The sequence below is a fragment of the Caretta caretta genome, chromosome 14, assembly GCF_965140235.1.
Source record: "Caretta caretta isolate rCarCar2 chromosome 14, rCarCar1.hap1, whole genome shotgun sequence".
In the NCBI taxonomy this organism is placed as follows: domain Eukaryota; kingdom Metazoa; phylum Chordata; order Testudines; family Cheloniidae; genus Caretta; species Caretta caretta.
The window spans coordinates 7,148,947-7,170,162 of record NC_134219.1 but is presented as its reverse complement, the minus strand read 5'-3'; the positions used below and the strand labels follow the sequence as shown (position 1 = coordinate 7,170,162).

The 21,216-nt window shown below is 42.3% G+C and overlaps 1 protein-coding gene across 6 annotated transcripts in view; it reads left to right on the top strand.

The window, feature by feature from the left end:
* CEP112 (centrosomal protein 112) overlaps nt 1–21,216 on the top strand; it is a 361,941-nt gene that overhangs the window by 304,894 nt on the left and 35,831 nt on the right. The gene's annotated exons all lie outside the window — the stretch shown is intronic.

The following is a 21,216-nucleotide window of genomic DNA, read 5'->3' as shown; positions in this document are numbered from 1 at the left end:
TGTTTGTGGTCCCTGAACATTTCATTTGCTGAAATAGTCATGATGTTTGTGAGGGTTTTACATACCGTGATGTATTCACAGGGAAAAATCCTGTTCCAACTATGGAAACTTCACAAGTGCTGCCTTTAGTCACTCTTCTGATTAATGGCCATCAGTAGGCATGACACAGGCTAGGCAGCCACAGGACAGGGTTCTTTTCTATGAAAATGCATTGAATTATGTGGTGTATTTTGAAAAGAGAGGCAAATAAGGGCCCCTATTCTGCAAAAACATATGTGCTTAACTTTAAGTATCTTAGTAGTCCCATTGAAGTCACTGGGGCTACTTATGTGCTTAAACCTTAGCAGGTGCCTAAGTGCTTATAGGCTCTGAGACATTGAAAGTAATGGAAGCTGAGAGCACACAGCACCTACCTGGAGGCACTCATCAGCTTGTAAACTTGGGTTCTTCTTTTCTGTTGTTCATATTGTTCAAGAATGGCCATTACTAGCTGGTTTTAATCCACAAACTGAAAAGTGGGGAATATAAGAAACCAGCTGTTTTTCCCTCTGTGTATCTCTGGCAAACATGACACAGTTAGTGGTCTGGACACAGGATATGGAGACAAGAATTTACTGACAATGGCCTTGGGCAAGTTATTGAACTTCTCCCTGTCAGTGATAAATGGTGATGATAATCCTTGGATACCTTCCTCAGAAGGGTGGTGTGAGCATTAATGTATTGCTATTTGTAAAGAGATTTGATGATGAAAAGGGCTGTGTTGTTAAGCAACAGCCATGCAACTGACCTCTAGGGGCACTGTGGCATACATGCTGAGCCCTCAGCTCACAGGCTGCTCCAGTATCATCTCCCTTCTGGCATCTACATAAATGAGGGAGGAAACTTGTTGGCAGACCAGATTACACCCACCCTCACCTCTTGGCAGCAGGACCATTGGGAGAGGCAACTTTCTGCCAGATTTCACCCTCCCGTTCCACACATCACCTCTCCACCTTTGCTTGGTGCTTTGTTAATTGTGAGGCTGGTCCTGGCCTGTGCCCATCTGTGGCTGAGCTATAGGTTTTCTACCTTCTCTGAATCAATTAGTGATCCCATTGCTTATGGATAAAGGTTCTTCAGAGCTCTCAGATCATCAGAGAAGTGATGCAGCAGGTGCCACTAAGCGCTGCCTTGGGCGATGGTGTGTTTTACTAGGAGTGATGTGCCAAGATACATTTAATTTGTTGTGGGTAGAAAAATTAAAAACTGTTTACTCAGAAAGACATATGGCAACATTAATTCAGCTCTTCAGAAGAAATTTCAAGAGTTCACTGAGTTGCAGATTCTGAACTGAGTGGATTAGCTTTTGTAAATTGCTTTGTGTTGGATCTGAAATAGAAGCATCTATTGTGATGAAACCTCTTTTCCCAAGCACAAGTGAAATGAGATGAGTGATGATTAGCATGCTGCTAATATTTTTGCACCTATCAGAGTGGTTATAGGGCTCTTGAAATCAGTGGAGTAGCGAAACTAATGCACATAACCTCCGTTGCACATGGATCCCTGAGTAGACTAACAATGCAGATCTGAATTTCATTATGTACTAAGGAAATGGGTTGCTAACATCAGTGATGATCTCAACAAACAGTTTAAGAATGAGGGAGAAAAGCAGAAAGTGGTCAATTTGAGTGTTTCAGAATTGAGATGATCTCCCCTTACGGAGAAAGTACTATGGAGGCCAGCGGTAAACTAAACCAGGTCCTGGGGTTCACCCCATAAAATGAATTGCTATAATTTTTTTAAACATTTCTTACATTTAAAAAAAGTTGAGGTTTGTGCCTTCCCTGTAATTGGTACATGATCAAGAAGTATCACACCGGGATGTAATTAACTATCAGGTAACAGTTGGTTTCACGGCTTGTAACTCTTACTGCTGACTGGCTAGTCAAGGCCCTTTACCCGAGGTTCACTTTCTAGCAAAAGAGTTGTCAGCTGAAAGTGGCTGATTTCATTACCACACAGTAAACAGGCTTCTTTGTGGCTTGATTACGGCTGTATTTGTGCATAATTATTTTACTGATTTTTTTCAGTAGAAAAGATGATTGTTTAATTCTGTGTAAAAATCACACAAATAATTAAAAAAAAAAAGACATCAAATCATTCACCTGTGGTGAGGGAGTCCTTGCCCTTATCAAGGTGAAACTTTGTTTCACTGCCGCTTACAGTTCTTCTGATACATGTAACAAATGTTTATTTCTCTTAAAGTTGGAAGAAAAGGGATAGAACCCCCACGCACCATCAAACCCCTTTGCTTTGTTCTACAACAGAGCTTTAGTTGTAAGGGTTTGTTTTGTTTTCCCCCAGCATAACGGAAGCTCTTCTGCTACTTGCCTATATCCTATGCAAACAACTTCAGTGTTTCATGCTGTTTCAAACTGAGAAGTGGCTGTGCTCCTAACAGAGAAGACTTACTGTGACCGGAAGAAAATATCTGTGGTCACTAATATCTGTAGTGTTAAAAGTTACAGTAATCTCTTTTTTTAAAAAAAACATATACAGCCGCAGTGATAAGCAGTCTTAATAGAGAATGTAGCAGGGATTTGATTTTTAAAATTATCTTAATGCAAATCACAATTCACTGAAGGCACTAGGCGCTAATGAATTTTACTAGGTCTCATTCTGATGGTAGAAAGAGAAGATAGAACATCAAGTATCATATGAAAAAGTTTCAGAACACAAGGTCATTTTAATTCATACTTTCTTTTTTTTAAAAAAAGAACGGTCTTTTCTCAGCTTTGATATTTTGTTCAGAAATGTCATTTCTTTTAAACCTTGTCATTAAAGAAGGTTTTTTCTTTAAAGTGCATTATCAAAGAGTGCAGAAATTGCAAGTTACTGAAACTAAAATGCATGATCAGTTTTAAATCCACCAACTAAAGCGCACTTAAAATGAAATGTACTCTTGTGCTGGCGGCTTCTTTGATAAAGCCCGTGAAAGACACAAAGTTGGTCAGTTCAAACCAGGAAAAGAAGATAATTAAGTAAAACTTTTTTTCCTACATTTGAAATTACTTTTATGGATGATAAGCATTGAGGGGACTGATTAAGGGCCCAATCCTGCAAATGTGCTCTCACATGAGAGCACGCAGATAACTTTGTAGGATCAGTCTCTTACAGAGCAATTACACAGTCGTTATATGTGAAGTTTGAGAATTTGGAGTAATGTATAAGCTGGACCACCAAGTCTGCATTTCAAAATGTCTTTTTTTTTTTTTACCATTTGTTGCCACAACATGATCAATATGTTTCATTATAGCGGACCATAACATAAAGGAGTGCAGGTCTTGTGTACTGCACCTGCTTTCCTATTTGTGAGTATTTCAGATCCCCATCTTTCTCTTGATGCAGGTTTTACCCTATGAACTGCTATGCTTGGTTACCAGATTTTGCGTGCTTTTCTTGCTTCAAGGGGACACTGATAAAATATGGGGGAATGGAGAATTTTGTGTGACTTCTCATAATTCTGTTATTCACAGCAAAGGAACTTGAATTTTCATTTGACACGTTTATACTCAAAATCTTTGAAATAATCAAAGGGATATTAACAATCAGAGAACAGGTGGTGGTAAACCATCAGACAGATCAATTTATTTCTACCAATAGCCATTAATGAACCAATCTCTGCCAATAAGTGCCGCATTGTACGCTATGATAGCACATGCTGATCAGTTGTTTAGCCACTGGCATTAGAGGCGTGGGGCCTGGTTCTTATCTCTCTTACTCTAGTGTAAATCAGAATTTACTCTAGTAGTAAAGTAAAGAAGTAACTCTGTTAAAGGCAGTGGAGCTACACTTGAATTAAAATGGTGTTAGTGTAAACTGTATCAGAATCAGGCCTGAGGCCTTCATTAGTTACACTTCAGCATTATAAACTGCTTAGCCTTCCTACCTCTCCACTTCCCAACATCTGTTGAACTTTTTATTGTTGATAGTACCAGGAGTTTCTGTTCTCACGGACCAATATATATTTAACATTAAAGCTGGGATTTTCAAAGGGAGGTGAGGGGCCAAACCACATTGATTTTCAGTGAGATTTAGACACTTGAAAATGCTAGCCTGAAACAATATCATGTATATAAAAGGGCCCCTTCTTAGGCTGACTCATCATTATTCCATATGTTCTAGAGGCCTAGAGCTCAGTGGGAGGGGAAGAATATAAATTTAAAATGTCTCCACCACTACTTCAACAGGCGGGAAATCCTCTGCCCAGCAAAATGCAATGTAAAATGCACAGGGTTACAACAGGGTGTGCTCTAATACTTAAAATCAACAACACAGCACAGCGGCTACATTGCAGATACTCACATTTGTATCTCAAGGACCAAGGAAATCATTCAAGATTATGCATTAGGGTAAAGTTTTCCTATATACTCTAGTTGTACTTGTACAATCCCTTCAGTGCCTTTTGGGCTGCATATACTAAGGATTCCAAACAGCACGGTAACTGGACTGATTGATTGATGGTTACTCTGAAGGGCAAAAGCTTGGCCCAGCTGAAGACCCATAAGAGTTTTAATATGAACGTCAGTGGACCAAGGAGCAAAACCTACAACACACAAATTGGACTTCGTAACTAACCGGTTTGTTCTCTTGACACTGACACCCATTATCTCTGCATAAAATGGAATAAAGTCCCTTTCTTCAAATAGGGCTTCCTGGAACAAGGAAATAAGCCAGAGGATTTATAAGAGAATGATTGGGGCGGCTCATGTTTGTTAAGTTAATGGCCCCGTTAGTATTTCATGAACACACACCCTCAAAAAAGTTGGAGCCTGAATCTTTATGCGGGCTGTGTTTAATTGTATTCAGGAATATCCTTACGTCTCTTGGCATTTATTTGGTACGCTGACTTGTCTTCTACTAATTTGCTTCACTGGTGTTGAATGAGCTGACATTTCAGTACAGACGTGGATGTATAGGTCAGTGGAAACATATTCCAAACAGGCCTCTCTCAAATATATACGTAAGACTGGGCTTCCCCCCAGTATAGTAGATGGTACTTCACTTTTCCATAAAAAGAAAAGGAGTACTTGTGGCACAAGTCCTCCTTTTCTTTTTGCGAATACAGACTAACACGGCTGTTACTCTGAACACTTTTCCATAGTTGGTTTTATAGGTAGGGGTGGTCTTGTGTTTAAGGCACAGAACTGGGAGAGCAGGATCCTGTTCCGAACTGCCACAGACTCAGTCGGCATGTTGTTTAAACATGAGAACAGTCGCCTCTTCCAAGAGATTGAGAGGCTAAAGTAATGTTTATAAAGCACAATGAGATCTTCAGATGGAAAGAAGATAGAAGTGCTAAATTGTACATGTGTGTGTGCACTTACATATGTAAATAAATTAGCATAATCACTGCTCCTATCCCAAGCTTTGAGTGCATAAAGAATGTAATACTGTGCTTTCAAAGATTACAAACTCCCTTTGATCCAGTGCCAACATTAAAGTGCTCTCCAGCCCACAAAGCCTGAGATCTCCCTTCCCCCACCACACCTCACCTCACCTCACTCCTCTCCTAACGAAGAAGACTTTTAGACAGGTTTTGCCATGTGCTCTAAAGGGGGATAGTAAGTTTCAGGGTGCCCTCCACTAAGAATGCCTCATGCCCCTGACTAATAGAGGGATCTCATGGATCAGTAGCTGGTTAAAAGATAGGAAACAAAGGAAGGAATAAATGGTCAGTTTTCACAGTGGAGAGGTAAATAGCAGGAAGGATCTGTAGTGGGACCAGTGCTGTTCAGGTAATTAGCAATGTGGCAAAGTTTGCAGATGATACAAAATTACTCAAGATAGTTAAGTCCAAAGCTGATTGTGAAGAATTACAAAGGGATCTCACAAAACTGGGTGACTGGGCAACAAAATGGAAAACATAATATACATACAAAGGATTGGGTCTAAATTAGCTGTTACCATTCAGAAAGTCATTGTGGATAGTTTTCTGAAACACCTGCTCAATGTGCAGAAGCAGTCAAAAAAGCTAAGAGAATATTTGGAACCATCAGGAAAAGGATAGATAATAAGACAGAAAATATCATAATGCCACCATATAAATCCATGTTATGCCCACACCTTGAATTCTGCATGGAGATCTGGTTGTCCCATCTCGAAAAAGATATATTAGAATTCGGAAACATACAGAGCATGATTGGGGCATGGAACAACTTCCATCTGATGAAAGAGTATAAAAACTGGGACTATTCAGCTTAGAAAAGAGACGACTAAGGGGGAATAGGATAGAAGTCTATAAAATCACAAATGGTATGGAGAAAGCAAATAGGGAAGTTATTTCTGAATGGGTAAATAACACAAGAACCAAGAGTCACCCAATGAAATTAATAGGCAGCAGGCTTAAAACAAACATAAGGAAGTACTTCTTCACACAATGCATAGTCACAACTTGTGGAACTTGTTGCCAGGGGATGTTGTGAAGGCCAAAAGTATAACTGGGTTTAAAAAAGATTTAGATAAGTTCCTGGATGGTAGGTCTATCAATGGCTGTTAGCCACAGTGGTCAGGGACGCAACCCCATGTTCTGGGTGTCCCTAAACCTCTGACTGCCAGAAGCTGCAACTGGACAACAGGGAATGGATCACTTGATGAATTGTCCTGTTCTGTCACTCCCTCTGAAGCATCTAGCACTGGCCACTGTCGGAAGACAGGATACTGGGCTAGATGGACCCTTGGTCTGACCCAGTATGGCCATTTTTATGTTCTTACTGTTCCAGCTGAGCTCAACCACCTGTTCACTTTTGCAATACATACACGTGCATGAGGTCTAGTGTACTCTGTGCCTCAGTTTCCCCTCTGTACATTGGGGATAATAGCACTGCGCTACCTCACTGGGGAGTTGCGGACATTCACACCTGTGTTCAGTGTTCAGATAAATAAATACTAAACTGCCACCATGTGAATTTTAAAAACGAATGAATGAAGCAAATCTGTAGACAAATGTTTCAGCTAAATGCCTTCTTCATGTCTTCTTCTAAGTGTTCTGAACACCAAAGGAGGTAAATCACCAAAAAATTTAACTACAGAATGGCTTGCTACATTGTTAGAAACCTGATCCTCAGTTGGCTCCTCGAAAGATAAAGGTCATTGAGGGCACGGTATCTCTTCTGCAGTTTCCACAGTATGCATCCGATGAAGTGAGCTGTAGCTCACAAAAGCTTATGCTCAAATAAATTGGTTAGTCTCTAAGGTGCCATAAGTACTCCTTTTTTTTAAATCAGATAAAACGCTCAGGGTATGTCGACACTACATTTTAAAAGGAGTGACTCTGACAGCCCGACTCTTTACCTTCCAGCATGCATGGCTCCCACTGCAGCACTAAAAACAGCTGTGTAGATGTTCAGGCTCCGACTCTGAAGCCCAGGGAAGGGGTTGGGTCAGTAGGACCTGGGTTTTGAGACTTGCTGCCATGGGTTTTAAAATGCAGTGTAGACATATCTTCCGAAAGCGCCACGCACTGATAATTTATTTCTTCTAGCATGATTGCCTGTAATAGCTCAAAACTGTTAATCTGTGTTAAGGAGTTAGTATTTTAGGGTTTCAAAGCCCCTGTTAATTTAGTATATAGTTGCAATGACACCACTAGTTAAAAGTAGCTATGGATGAAGTTCAAAAACTTCTATGATTGAGTTCAAAGGCTTCACCAAAGCTTATGTGGATTTATCCAAACCCCACACAGAGTCCAAATCCGAGTGGAATTTTCACAAAATCAGGCCTTTTTGAATGATTCCCAGCACATCCCATGTGTGCCTAGGCCAGAAATAATGAAAGAACAGTCTTCCGTTTTCTCAGCTGTCAGGTCTGTAGAGTCAATTCTCAGAAACTCTGAGCAACTTTGGTCTGAAGTTCCATGACTCAGCACAAAGCATCAAAAACCCAGCACCAATTAGGATACAAACAGTAGACAGTTCTGCACAACTAAAGATTTCCCAAAAGGAAACAGAAGTTACGGAAAGATTAAATGAAATGCTCCACCCCAGCTACAAGGTAATGAGGTGGTAAAAGCAGCTACAAAGAGCACTCAAAAATGGCAGAATTAGAGGGCCAAGAACCTCATTGTCAGGTAATTGTGCAGTGTGTGCTTTTCCTCTTTTTTAATTCCAATTAACAGTATGAAAGTTGCGAGGTGGGTCCCATTAGTCAGACATGAAATCTCACCACAAAGATGGAGCACTGATAGTAGCCAGCAGAGCAAGCCTGACAGCCTTGTCATGAGTCTTTTGGGAACTCTCAAGGAAATGGTTTTGAAATTCCAGTCCTTGACGGAGAGTGCAGTCAGCACCAATTTGCAACATACCCAGAGAAGCCAAATTAATCAACAGTTTTTGCAAACTATCCCTGGGAACTCCATGGAGTGAAAGTTTGATTTCATTTTTTTTTTCTTTCTCTACCCTATCTCTTCCGATGTGAAGCAGGGTAGAGGAAGCCAATTGTATCCACGCATTTAATGTCTCACTCCCCTCCACTCCATCTGCTCTGTTTAGGGTGACAGGATGTCCTGATTTTATAGGAAGAGTCCAGATATTTGGGACTTTGTCTTATTTAGGCGTCTGTTACCCGCACCCTGTGTCCTGATTTTTCACACTTGCTATCTGGTCACCCTGTGTCTCTTGTTTATATCTTATCTGCTTTCGTCAACTCTGTGAAGTCAATGAGACACTTTCCATTGACTTAAATGGGCTTTGGATCAGGCCTCAAGAGTTAATTTGGTTTGGGAAGAAAATTCGTCAAAGGGGACAGTCCAGTTTATTGAAGAAGTCACTCCCAATTCAGGGATTGGACTACTGCCCTATTTGATAGATTGGTTTCAGAGTAACAGCCATGTTAGTCTGTATTTGCAAAAAGAAAAGGAGTACTTGTGGCACCTTAGAGACTAACCAATTTATTTGAGCATAAGCTTTCATGAGCTACAGCTCAATTCAAATGGACACCCTACCCTAATTCTCAATTAATGAGGGACAATCTCCAGTCATCGATACTCACAACCAAATCTCTGTACAACTTCTCATGAGTGACGCACCCGAATACTTGGATGCTAATATCTAAACTGTATTCTTAAATTTATTCACCTAAATTTGGGTTATTGCTGATTATGTACTCTATGTATCTTATGACTTTTAAAAACAAACTCTGTATTTGTGGATAATATAAGCACTATACCCAGATGTACAGACGCTCTTTTCTCAACCTATGTATTAACATAATTTTTTTAACATTAGCTTTAATACAAAAAAAATTTCTGAGCCCAGTAGTGGGCAGTTGAAGTTCGCTCTGGAAGAGAGAGGAGCTGCAGATAATGGCTTTGTCTACACTACAAATGCTTTGCTAGTATAGCTATACCAGCAGAGCCCCCTAGTGTAGACGCAGCTTATGCCAACAGATGGAGTTTTTCTGTCAGCATAGTAACACCTCTTCCCCAAACATCATTAGCTATGCCACAGAAGCACTCTTCCATCAACATAGCTGTGTCTACATTGGGGAGGTTTGTGTATCTGTGGCCGCTGGGGGGGGTGGGGGGGGTGGTTTTCACATCCCTCACCGACATAGCTGTGCCAACAAAATATTGTAATGTAGACCTGGCCTGAGGCTGCTTAAAACTATCCTTCTAACTTTAAAAGGTCACCTCTCCAGCAGCGTGATTTCCAGTGAACAATACTGAGCCCTTGTAAAATGTATAATTAAAATGTTAAGGCCCCAGGACTGTATGGGCTTTGTGGATATACACACTGGACATACCATGCAATCTCCCTTCTTGTCCTCTTTGTTTGGTTTCATTCTCACTTTCGTGCTGTGACGATATTCTGTCATAAAAGTCACACAAACGCGGTGTGTTGCACAGAGTCTGTACCACGGAATCGTATTTACAACCCTCCGCTCCTCGTCACACAAGACCAAGGTGATGCTGACATTTCCTTCGTGCCAGGCTGATCCTTTCACCATTCACTCCAAAGAAGAAAAGCGAATTCACTGAAACTTAGTTCAATGGCATGTATTTCACTCCAGCGTTCATCAAATCTAGCCTGCTGCTTTCTGTTTTAAGCACATGCGCCTCTAACTCTCTTGTAAGATTAGCTTTTCAAACATAAGGTCGTAGGCCAACCCTTCTGGCTGGTATCAGACACAGGAATACACACCCCTATAACAACATGGCTTTCTGTTTAGCTGGGAGTCACATATGCCCCATAGTGGCATCTCTTTTGTGGCTGTATTTAAACTGCATTAAAACCAGGGGACCAAAAAAACCACACACAAGAGAAAACTGTCATGGAACAATATACAACCACTCCTTCTGCTCTAAGCTGTTACAGACGTGCCTGGCTGGTCCAGTCCTTACTGGACAAGTGTCCGTGTCATGGAACCCATCACCACAGTTGGCACAAACCAGCCCTCCGGTTATTGAAATCTCAGAGAATGGAGATTTGAATGGGTGATTGAAACTGAACTACCCTCTGAGCCACAGAGCAGGGCCCTGTGAGGACGCTTACACGGCCTCTGTCCATGCTGTACCTCAGTCTCCAGGGCCATCAGCCTCAGCACTTCTATTTTATAAACAATTTTCACAAAACACCCATTTTCACATTTTTTAAGCCATTCATTATGGCTAGAGTGTCCCCTGGCACCTCCTTTGGAGCCATTCTGCAGATCTTTTACATGATACTTCCTGACAGCTCTTTTGGAGGCATAAACTATCCCATTAATCAGCAGTGTTGTTACAGTTTGTAATACAAATACTTTGGGGGTTATAAAAACAATAAGCACCTGCAGAATCATGGGCTCTCCCTCTCCCCCACCCTGTAACAATAAAAGTGGGGACTAGCTGTTTGGCAGCCAGGAAACAAAAGAGAGCAGGATGAGCTGGCTTGAATCTAATGGGGCACCTTTGGCCCCCAATTCAGCAAACCACTTATCCACATGCTTAACCTTAAGCCTGTGCATAAATCCATCCCTATTCGGCAAAGCTCTTAGCTATGTGCTTAAGTGCTTTGCTGAACTGGGACCTGAGAGGGGCTCTGAATCTAGTGCTGAATTTCATGACTGGCACTCTGCCTTTATATGAGGATAAACCAGAGCCTGTATATGCCCCAACATTTCTCTCTCAAAGTTAAATGAATCCTCCTCCAAATAACCACATTCTGCATGTCTATAGCACCTTCCCTCCTGGGAGATCCTAAAGCACATCGCAACCTATATACATACAGACTGCAGGGATCAAGTCCACTGAGATCTGGGCAGCTACCTGGCTACTTATGGACACCCCCCGGAGGTGTCAGAACCATCGGAAGCTTCACGGGCCGGAGACCCTGGGAGAGCCCCAGAGAATGGTGGACTGCACCACTGGAAGATGGAGTAGGAAGCAATCCAGGGGGACTAGGGAGTGATCTGGTTGTAGGACCATGAACTAGGTCAGTGTGTTCCATCGGATCCCCGCTGACCCAGTCGTGAGTATGCTTGCTGCTGACAGGACCCTGGGCTGGGACTCAGTGGAGTAAGGAGGGCCCAGTCCCCCTACCCTGGACATCACTACCCTTGGCCCATCCATTAGGCCAACAGTCTGGTGAGAGAGGGCAACCATATTGATTTTGGCATTAGGCCACACAGCCCTGTGAGGAATGGCAGTCATATTGACTCTGGCCACTAGGCCGTACTGCCCTGAGGCTACAGATGGTCAGGTGGACTTAGCTGTAGGGCTATAACCCCCCTTTACCCTCCCAAAAGGGGGGAAATGGGCTGTATTTACCCCACGACAAGGCCCCTCCTCAAAGATCCCATCTGTTATAAATGGAATGTAGTGTTGGGATGCCCAGGGTTTTCCCACAATTGAGGCCCAATCCTGCAACCAGTCAAGGGGAGGCTGCACAGGTGGGAACAACATCACATAGACATGTATTGCTAGGACTGGACTCATGGTTTGGTTTTGCCTGTACGCTGATGGGCTCAAACTGTGTTTAACTTTTTATAGGGAACCAATAAGGGCTGTAGCACATCCTCCCTAACATACCTGTTGTATGGCTCGGTCACATCTCCGCAGGCAACACCAAACCCTGTTATAAATTTGATGCACGCAATCTTGTAATGTGTGGCCCACAGACAGTTGAAACTGTAGTGTAGATGGGACCACTGAGGCAGCGCTCACGGTGTTAAGCAGATTGACTAAACCCATCACTTCCTGGCACATTACCCCGACTGAAAAGATCCAAACAACTAGCAAGTTGGCATGATGCCATCTTAACAGATGGGTTTGAGCAGCCAGAGACCATGTGTGAGCATTAAATGTGTTCGTTAGGGGTAGGATTCCCATCTGGAAATGTCCAAATGGCTGCCCACCCTAGGCTGACATGCCTAAGGATACAGGGTTGTGCCGTCCCTAATTCATCTCTGGGCTGGATTGCTTTTCAGACTTAAAAGCTAGCTCCTTCAGCTGGGGAAGGAAAGTTCTCTGGTCTGGTTCAGTCTCTGAAAGGTGCAGATTTTTACTGAAAAGTATTCACTTGGTTATTAAACCTGCATTAGAGCAGGATGCAAACTGCCAGAGGATTTGGAGCTGTAGGGCCCCTACCTCACACTGCTGCTGTTGGAGAAGATGCTGGTTTTCAGCCAGATGGTCATTGTGTGGAACAAGTTTGAGAAATGCCAAACTGAAATTGAAAACCTTATTTTGAAATGCAAGGAGTAGGCGCTTTCAGAGTGCTGGCTGCAGAGTGGACTGGAAGTACAGGTCTTCAACTTTCTTTTAATTTACAACAATAAATCCCTAAGTAATTTAGAATGGTAACCTGAATTTCATATATATAAAGACAGTGGAATATCCCCCAAGGGAAGTGACGGAAGCTTAGATTCACAGATTTTTAAACCAAAAAGGGACCATTGTTAACATCTAGGCTGACCTGCATAACTCAGGGCATAGAACTTTCCTGAATTAATTCCTGTTTCAAGTCCAATATCTGTAGTTGAACTAGAGTGTATATTTTAGAAAAAACATCACATCTTGATTTTTAAATTGCTAGTGATGGAGAATCCACCACAACTCCCGCTAAATTGTTTTAATGGTTAATTACCCTCATGGTTGAAAATGTGCACCTTATTTCTAGTCTGAATTTGTCTAGCTTCAACTTCCAGCCATTGGATTTTGTTATACCTTTGTCTGCTATGTTGACGAGCCCTCTATTGTTAAATTTCTGATCCCTCTGTAGGTTCTTATAGACTGTGATCAAATCATCCCTTAACATTACCTTTGATAAACTAACTAGAATGAGCTCCTCAAGTCTCTCACTATATAAAACATGCTTTCCAATCTTTTAATTATACTGGTGGCTCTTCTCTGAAATCTTTCTAGTTTTTCAACATCTTCCTTGCATTGTGGCTACCAGAACTGACCACCGAATTCCAGGAGCAGTCACACCAGTGTCGGTGTAATGGTGTTGCAAAAAAAAGCAAACATCATTCTGGGATGTATTAGCAGGAGTGTTGTAAGCAAGACACGAGAAGTAATTCTTCCACTCTACTCCGCACTGATTAGGCATCAGCAGGACTATTGTGTCCAGTTCTGGGCGCCACATTTCAGGAAAGAGGGGGACAAATTGGAGAAAGTCCAGAGAAGAGCAACAAAAATTATTAAAAATTTTGAAAACATGATCTATGAGGGAAGATGGAAAAAATTGGGTTTGTTTAGTCTGGAGAAGAGAAGACTGAGCGGGGACATGCTAACAGTTTACAAGTACATAAAAGGTTGTTACAAGGACGAGGGAGAAAAATTGTTCTCCTTAACCTCTGAGGGTAGAATAAGCAGCAATTGGCTTAAATTGTAGCAAGGGCAGTTTAGGTTGTACATTAGGAAAAACTTCCTATCAAGGTGGTTAAGCACTGGAATAAATTGACCATCATTGGAGATTTTTTAGAGCAGGTTAGACAAACACCTTTCAGGGGATGGTCTAGATAATAGTCCTGCCATGAGTGCAGGGGACTGGACTAGATGACCTCTCAAGGCCCCTTGCAGTCCTACAATTCTATGAAATACAGAGGTAATATAACTTCTCTACTCTTACTCAATCTTCCTATTTATACGTTCATAGCTCAGTGGTTTGAACATTGGCCTGCTAAACCAAGGGTCACGAGTTCAATCCTTGAGGGGGCCATTTAGGGATCTGGGGCAAAAACTGGGGATTGGTCCTGCTTTGAGCAGCGGGTTGGATTAGATGACCTCCTGAGGTCCCTTCCAACCCTGGTATTCTATGATCAGCCCTTTTAGCCACATCCTCACATGGGGGAGTGGCGCTCATGTTCAGCAGATTATCTACCATAACAGCCCTCCCCCGCAAGTCTCTTTCAGTCACTGTTTCCCAGGATAGAGTTCCCCATTCTGTTTGGATGCCCTACATTCTTTGGTCCTAGATGTATGGCCTTACATTTGGCCATACTGAAACACAGGTTGTTTGCTTGCACCCCGCTTACCAAGTGATCCATGTTGGACTGTATCCATGACAAGTCCTCTTCATTATTTACCACTCCCCCACTCTTTGCGTCATCTGCCAACTTGGAGTAATTATGTTTTCTTCCATTTGATTCCCCATTCACAGTTGCATTTTGATATTTCTCCATCATTTTAAGCCATCTAATACGTACCATATAGATTTTGCATTATTCTAGTTTTTTTAGTCAAAATGTCATTCAGTTCCAACTCAAAAGCCTTACAGACATCTTAATTTATTATATCAACACCATTACTTGTCATCTCACAAAAGATTATATAAAATTGATTTGACAAGATCTGTTTTCCACAAGCCCATGCTGATTGAGTTATTATATTACCCTCCTTTAAATGTTAATTAATGGAGTCCTGTATCGGCCATTTCATTATTTTGTCTAGGATCAAATTTGGGATACTACTCAAGTCAACCTGTCTACCCTTTTTAAATATTGGCACATTAGCTTTCTTCTACTCCTTTGGAACTTCCCCTGTGTTCCAAGACTCCTTAAAATTCAACATTATTGGTCCACAGACCTCCTCAGCCAGCTCTTTGGATGCAAATTATCTGGACCTGTTGATTTAAAGATGACTAATTTTAGCAGCTGCTGTTTTGCATCCTCCTTAGGCCAGACCTACACTATCAACTTACAACAGTAAATGCTGGTTGCATCACAAATTTCCAGGAAGCATCTTTTAATCTTGATTCTGCAGCCCTCAGCCATACACAATGAGATTTCTCTTGTGCAAGTGATAACACTTTGCACTTGCATAGCATTTTGTACCCATAGACCTCAAAGCTTTTCACAAAGGTGGGTAAATATGAACCCCATTGTATAGAAGATGGAAGTGACTTCTCCAAGACCATGTATCAAGTCACTGGCACTGTAGAATAGGATCCAGATGTCCTGCCTCCTCAGCTGCTGATGGTAAATCCCTTAGATTGTAGTCCCTTGGGACAGATACTTTGTCGTGTAGCTCACGAAAGCTTATGTTCAAATAAATGTGTTAGTCTCTAAGGTGCCACAAGTACTCCTTTTCTTTTTGCGAATACAGACTAACACGGCTGCTACTCTGAAACAGTTAAGTAGTAATACCGACCTAGCCCTAGCGTAGAGAGCACTCTGCTGACGGGAGGGCTTCTCCTGTCGACATAGCTATAACCTTTCGTGGGGATGTATTAACTACGCCGATGGGAGAAGCTCTCCCGTTGATGTAGTAGCATCTTCACTGAAGCATTACAGCGGCAAAGCTGCACCAGTGCAGTGTGTTTTTTCCCCACACACATAACAGAAATGTTTACTGAGTACTTATTTTCTGCATTATTATTAACAATTCTACCATTTCCGTCTAGTAATCGACCAATACCATTGTTAAGGCTCTTTTTGTTACTGATATACTTAAAAAACTCCCTCTTACTTGTAGATTTCTCCTTGTGTTCTCCTTCTTCCCTTGTCAATTTTCTACCTTTACCTTCTAATTTATATTCATTGCTCTCGTGCGTGTGTGTGTGTGTGTGTGTGTATATACATATATATCCACAAAACCTTATTGCTGCTTTCACATTGAGTTTAAAGTGGGCTGTTTTATAATCAGTGTAACCTTCTATCTACATTGTGAAATTGTTGCTTTTCGGTATCTAGTAAAATGTTCCTAAACAGTTCCCAATTATCTTTCACATATTTGAGTTTTGATTATTTCTCCCAGCTGATTTGTCTCATAATTGTTTCCAGTTTTGGCCATTTTAAAGCATCAGGTATATATACTATTCCATTGCTCGGGACAATTAAAACTAGATTGGAGATCAGACCATAAAGCATATTGTAGGGGAAGAATTTCTCTCTGGAACTAGTTCAAAGTATGGTGAGTAATTCCATGGTGTCAACCCAAAAACTGTGGTTAAAATATTCTTGAAATCACCTTCCATTGTAAATGTCAGCCAAGGGACTTCCTGCAGCTCCTTCTGTTGTTTATGCTCTGAAAGGTCACAGTCCTTGACCTTGCACCCAGCCTGGCTTTGTAACAGTGAATTCTTTCAGAGAGGGCATTGTTGACCAGTCAGTCAGGTTAAAGCCTTTCCCCTACCCAGTGTGCGTTTGAAGCTGTGTTTTCAAAACAGCTACAGGTTTTGATGCCTGTTGGGTACTTTTAGCTCTCAGATTTGAATGCCCTAAGGCCTCTTTGATAGAAACTCTTCACAACTTAATGTTCTCCTGCAAATCCAAACACCTTGAGTAATTAAGTGAGTGCAAGTATGAATGGTGAGATGGGTAACGATCCAAACAAACAAAACCTGTCAGCTGGATGGTTCTTGGTACATCTAAGTACGAGAGAAGGGACTGAACCCAGACCCCAGGTCTGAATTCTCCTGAACTTTTGGCCTCAGTTCAGGGAAGTACCTAGGCAAATGCTTTGTGGCGTGTGGACTCGAGATATGAATTTCATGACTGACTCTGTCCCTCTCAAATGGAATAAGCCAAAACTCCTGAATCAAAGGCAGGAAGGGATTTCAAAATCTGGATCCAGATCCAAATTTTATAGCTCGATCTCTACATCCAATCTCTTCGTCAGTCTATTTTGCCTGACATTGGATAGATAGGAGAAAACTGTGTCTTAAGGCTAGGTCTTTCTATCAGTGATCACTTGATGTTTCAGTTCGTTTTTTATGCCTATCCACAGAAAAGTATTTGTGTTTAACGTGAGAGCGTAGAGTTTAGAGAGAGCACCATGCTGGGACTGAGTATTTGTGAGACAATGCAACAGCTGGTGCCCTCTGCTTTGGTTCTTTAACGTTCATATAAACTGTACACACAGATAAGATTAACAGCCATTCCACACCATGCAAGCTGCTCCTCACTAGCAATTCACCCCATGGTAATTCATTTTTTTTCCTGCCAAACCATGTTTTATTGCTTATGTAGATAGGAAAAACAAACTGTTATAAGTATATCAGAGAACCATGGCTCAAGCCTGGCAGATATTTAGGCTAAAACAGAATTCTCTGACATGACTACAATTTTTATTTTATTTTACTTTATTTTATATATTTATTTTTGCCTACACAGCCAAGAGCTGTCTGCATTCTATCATGTTTTGCTCAGACTTGTATTTCAAACCCATCGTTATTTCTGTTGTGCGGACAGTGAGTATACTTTCAAAAATGCCTTAGTCACAGTGACTTTCAATGAGATTTAGGCTCCTGTGTCACTTGTGAAATTGGACTTAGGTCCTTTTGATCATTCCCCCCCCCCCCCCCGCCCCAGGCTTTAAAGGAAGATACTATTAACCGTTTGTCAACCTGGTTGTGTTGAGATGAGTTTACCACCTTGCTGTTGGCACCATAGTACAGTATCACTTCCTAAAAACACTTTCCAAACAATATTATAGCAAAATTTTCATCCATACTAAACACAGCTACCGATGGTGTTATAACCATGTCTAGCGAATTTGGTGGAGCTCTGTGTAAGGAAGAGTCTATAGCAGAGGTGATTAAGGTGGAGGTCTTGATCACCCTGCCTTTCCCATATTACTAAAGGGGAGCAGAGTTCCAGCTAGATCCTGACAAGATGGGGAAAGGATACTGCGGGGGGGGGGTCCCCGGTGTGGAAAAGATTGAGACACACTGGTGTATAGTGTAGTTCAGAAGCCCTGACCCCACAATATATTAGCATAATAATTAACAACAGCCCTCTGTGCTTATACGGCACCTTCCAGCTGCGACTCTCAAAGCCTTTTACAAACCTAATTGTCTGCTTCTCCTGGCCCCTCAAGATGCACTGTCTAAGAGAGCTCTGTCTTGAGAGATCATCTCCTCAGATTATGTTTATGGCATGAAGATCGGCTGCTAGTGCTTTGAAATGCCTATTTCAAAAAATAGATCTGCATTTCCACTCGATGCCGTGAGGCATGAGCTGTAGGAGGTTATTATAGACCTTACACAGCATAGGCCAGGACTTGAGCAACGGGTTTGTCGGCATCTCTTTATTGTGGCTCAAAGTCTGACCCCATCCGAGCCCTGCATGAACGATCATGTGGTCGACAATGTGATATCTGGTACTAGGTTAACAAATAATTAGTAATGTGCACAAAGTTTGGGGCGAAATATGGTTCCTTCTCTGGGCGCAGCCTTTTATATATTGCAGATGTGGCCTGTGCCACTCACATTTTTGTCCGGTGGTGGTGGAGGGGGTGGGATTTCAGTACAGCTGCCAGCAGGGACCACAAGGCAGTTGGGAGTTATGCCAAGATCCTGGACCCTCCATATGGATGCTCCCGCCCTCTGAGGGCCTCCCAAATTCCATGCAGCTCTGAGGTCATTTTAGTGAGTCAAATTCAATGTCTGCCCCCCAGATGGGAGCAAGATCCCACCCTCTCTGACAAAAGGAGGCTGGGTAAACTCAGCCTGTGGAAACGTGGCGTTTCCCTGCACCTTGTAAAGGGGAATCTCTTTCCAGGGGGTAGAATGGGGCCCTGGATAAGGGAAATGGATGGGCGGGGAGCATGCTCGGCTGTAAATGAAAGTAGGGGAAGGATTAACATTTTCACAGAAAGTACTCAGCCTCTCACAGGATTAGGGCCTTAGTTTTCACTCGGGCCAGCCCTTCAGGAGTAAGGATGCTGGGATCCAACCCCTGGATCTCAGGGTTTCAAGCTTGCTGTAGCAATTCCTGGCAAAAGGCTTTTCCAGTGGGCAGCGTTAACATGCTGTGTGTCTTTGAAAGCACCCCTCTCCCCAGCAGCTCAGTACCATTGTGGAGCTGGCAATAGCCAATCGGAGCCAGGCCTGATTCAACGTCCAGGTGCCAACCAACTTGAACTCTCCAGCTTCCTGCAGTGAGGCAATTATTCTCTCAGACGCATTCATTGTTCTCCTTACACCATGAATGGTGACTGAATTAAACATGCACTTACCACTGCACCACAGCTGGCAGGAAAAACACACAAATATCACAAAGGGCTGGATCCTGTTCCTACTCAACTCAAGGGCAGGTTTGCCATTCACTTCAATGGAAGCAGGATCCGGGGCCACTGTACCTGATACTTTAGCAGAGGGCCAAATGCCTGCTCTTGTTTGTACCAGCATAGATCATATGTAACTCCACAGTGGCCAATGGGGGTTTCTCTGGATTTACACTATTGCAGCAGAGTCCAGAATCTGTCCCATAAATGCCCTTGGATATGTACAATCCTAAACATGTTCATTTGTGTCTTATAAATGGCACACCATTGTCAAATATGTACAACCGGGGAGAATGTTTCAAGTATAATTTTAGTCTGACATGAATAGATAAAGCACGTTGTAGCCACAACTACCATTGACTTCAGTGAGAACACTTAGGTCTTAGTACACAATGGGTCATCCCCTGTATTAAAGCAGAATAAGGCCTGCAGAGAGTTGGCTTTACCGTGTGCAATCTTATTATATAATCTTCTACGTATGCCAGAGGGAAGCCATCATGGAAAAGGACATCCTCATTCAGCCCTGCTATACAGTGCTATGTAAATAATAAAATAGCCTGATATGCTGATTGTTGGCTCGGACTGCCGGAATAGGTGTGCGTTTGTGCAGGGGGGAGGGGGGAAGGTAGAAGTGCTCATGTATTTAGGGACCAATTCTGACCACCCCAAAACTCCCATGAACTTCAAGGAATGCAGCATCAGACATGAGAGACAGATCCTCTACTGGTGTAAATCAGCATAGCTCTATTGAGCTCAGTATAGCATTAATTGAGATTGCTGGAGGATCTGGCCCATAGCATCACATTTCAGTGATGGTGACATACTACAGTGCATGGATTCTGTAGTGGGACTGTAGTTAAGCTGACACTTTGCTCTTCCATCAAAAAGCACAGATTTTCTTTTGTTGTTAAATCTCCTCTGTGTGCCCACGGGAGCTTAAAAGAAGCTGGAACAGTTCCCTAGCGTGTCGGCCGATAAATTCCTTGATTGTACGTGTTTTAAAAAGGGGACCTGGAAATCATGGCTACCTTGGTGTACAATGTCAGGATTCACCAGACAGGATTACAGAAAGGGCTTTTCTTTTAAGCGCTGGAGCTGGAAGTTTGTCTGCATTTCTGTTCTTGCACTGCATCTCCAAGGAGGTTTTTCACTTTCTAAGAAGGATGCTACCCACTGAGCTATTCATAGCAGTTAAATAAGAAAAGGGGTTAATAAAATAAATGCTAGAAAAAAGAAAATAAGATTAGAGGGACTGATGTTTTGGCTGCAAGGCCTTCTTTGGGCTGGGGGGAAAGGGGGCAAATGAACAAGATTTGTTTTCCACCATCCCAAAGAACCTCATGGCCAGACTACCACCACTAATCCAATTTTCTCTCTAACAAAGTATTTTATCAACATCACCACCTTCTTTCCCCTTCTTCTCCCAGTTGCTACACTGACATATCACTAGTTGTGTTCTTAGGGTTATGTTCTCAGTTCAGGGCTGCAGCTGTGCTGTTTCCACTGTGGCTATTATGAATAGCCTGTTAACGAGGTTTCTTTAATTCAGGTCCTGGGTCCCCCCTTGAAAACCCACCCATGGGGGGGGAAATGGTTACATTTATGACATCTGATTTTCTTTTCTATCCCCAGCCTTTCCCAGCCTCAGAAGAGTGTCCTTGGGGACTCAGTGTAGCACAGTTTGGCTAAGGAGCAGCTGGCACTTCCATTTAAAAATATTCCACAACACAATTTTTGTATGATCAATTATG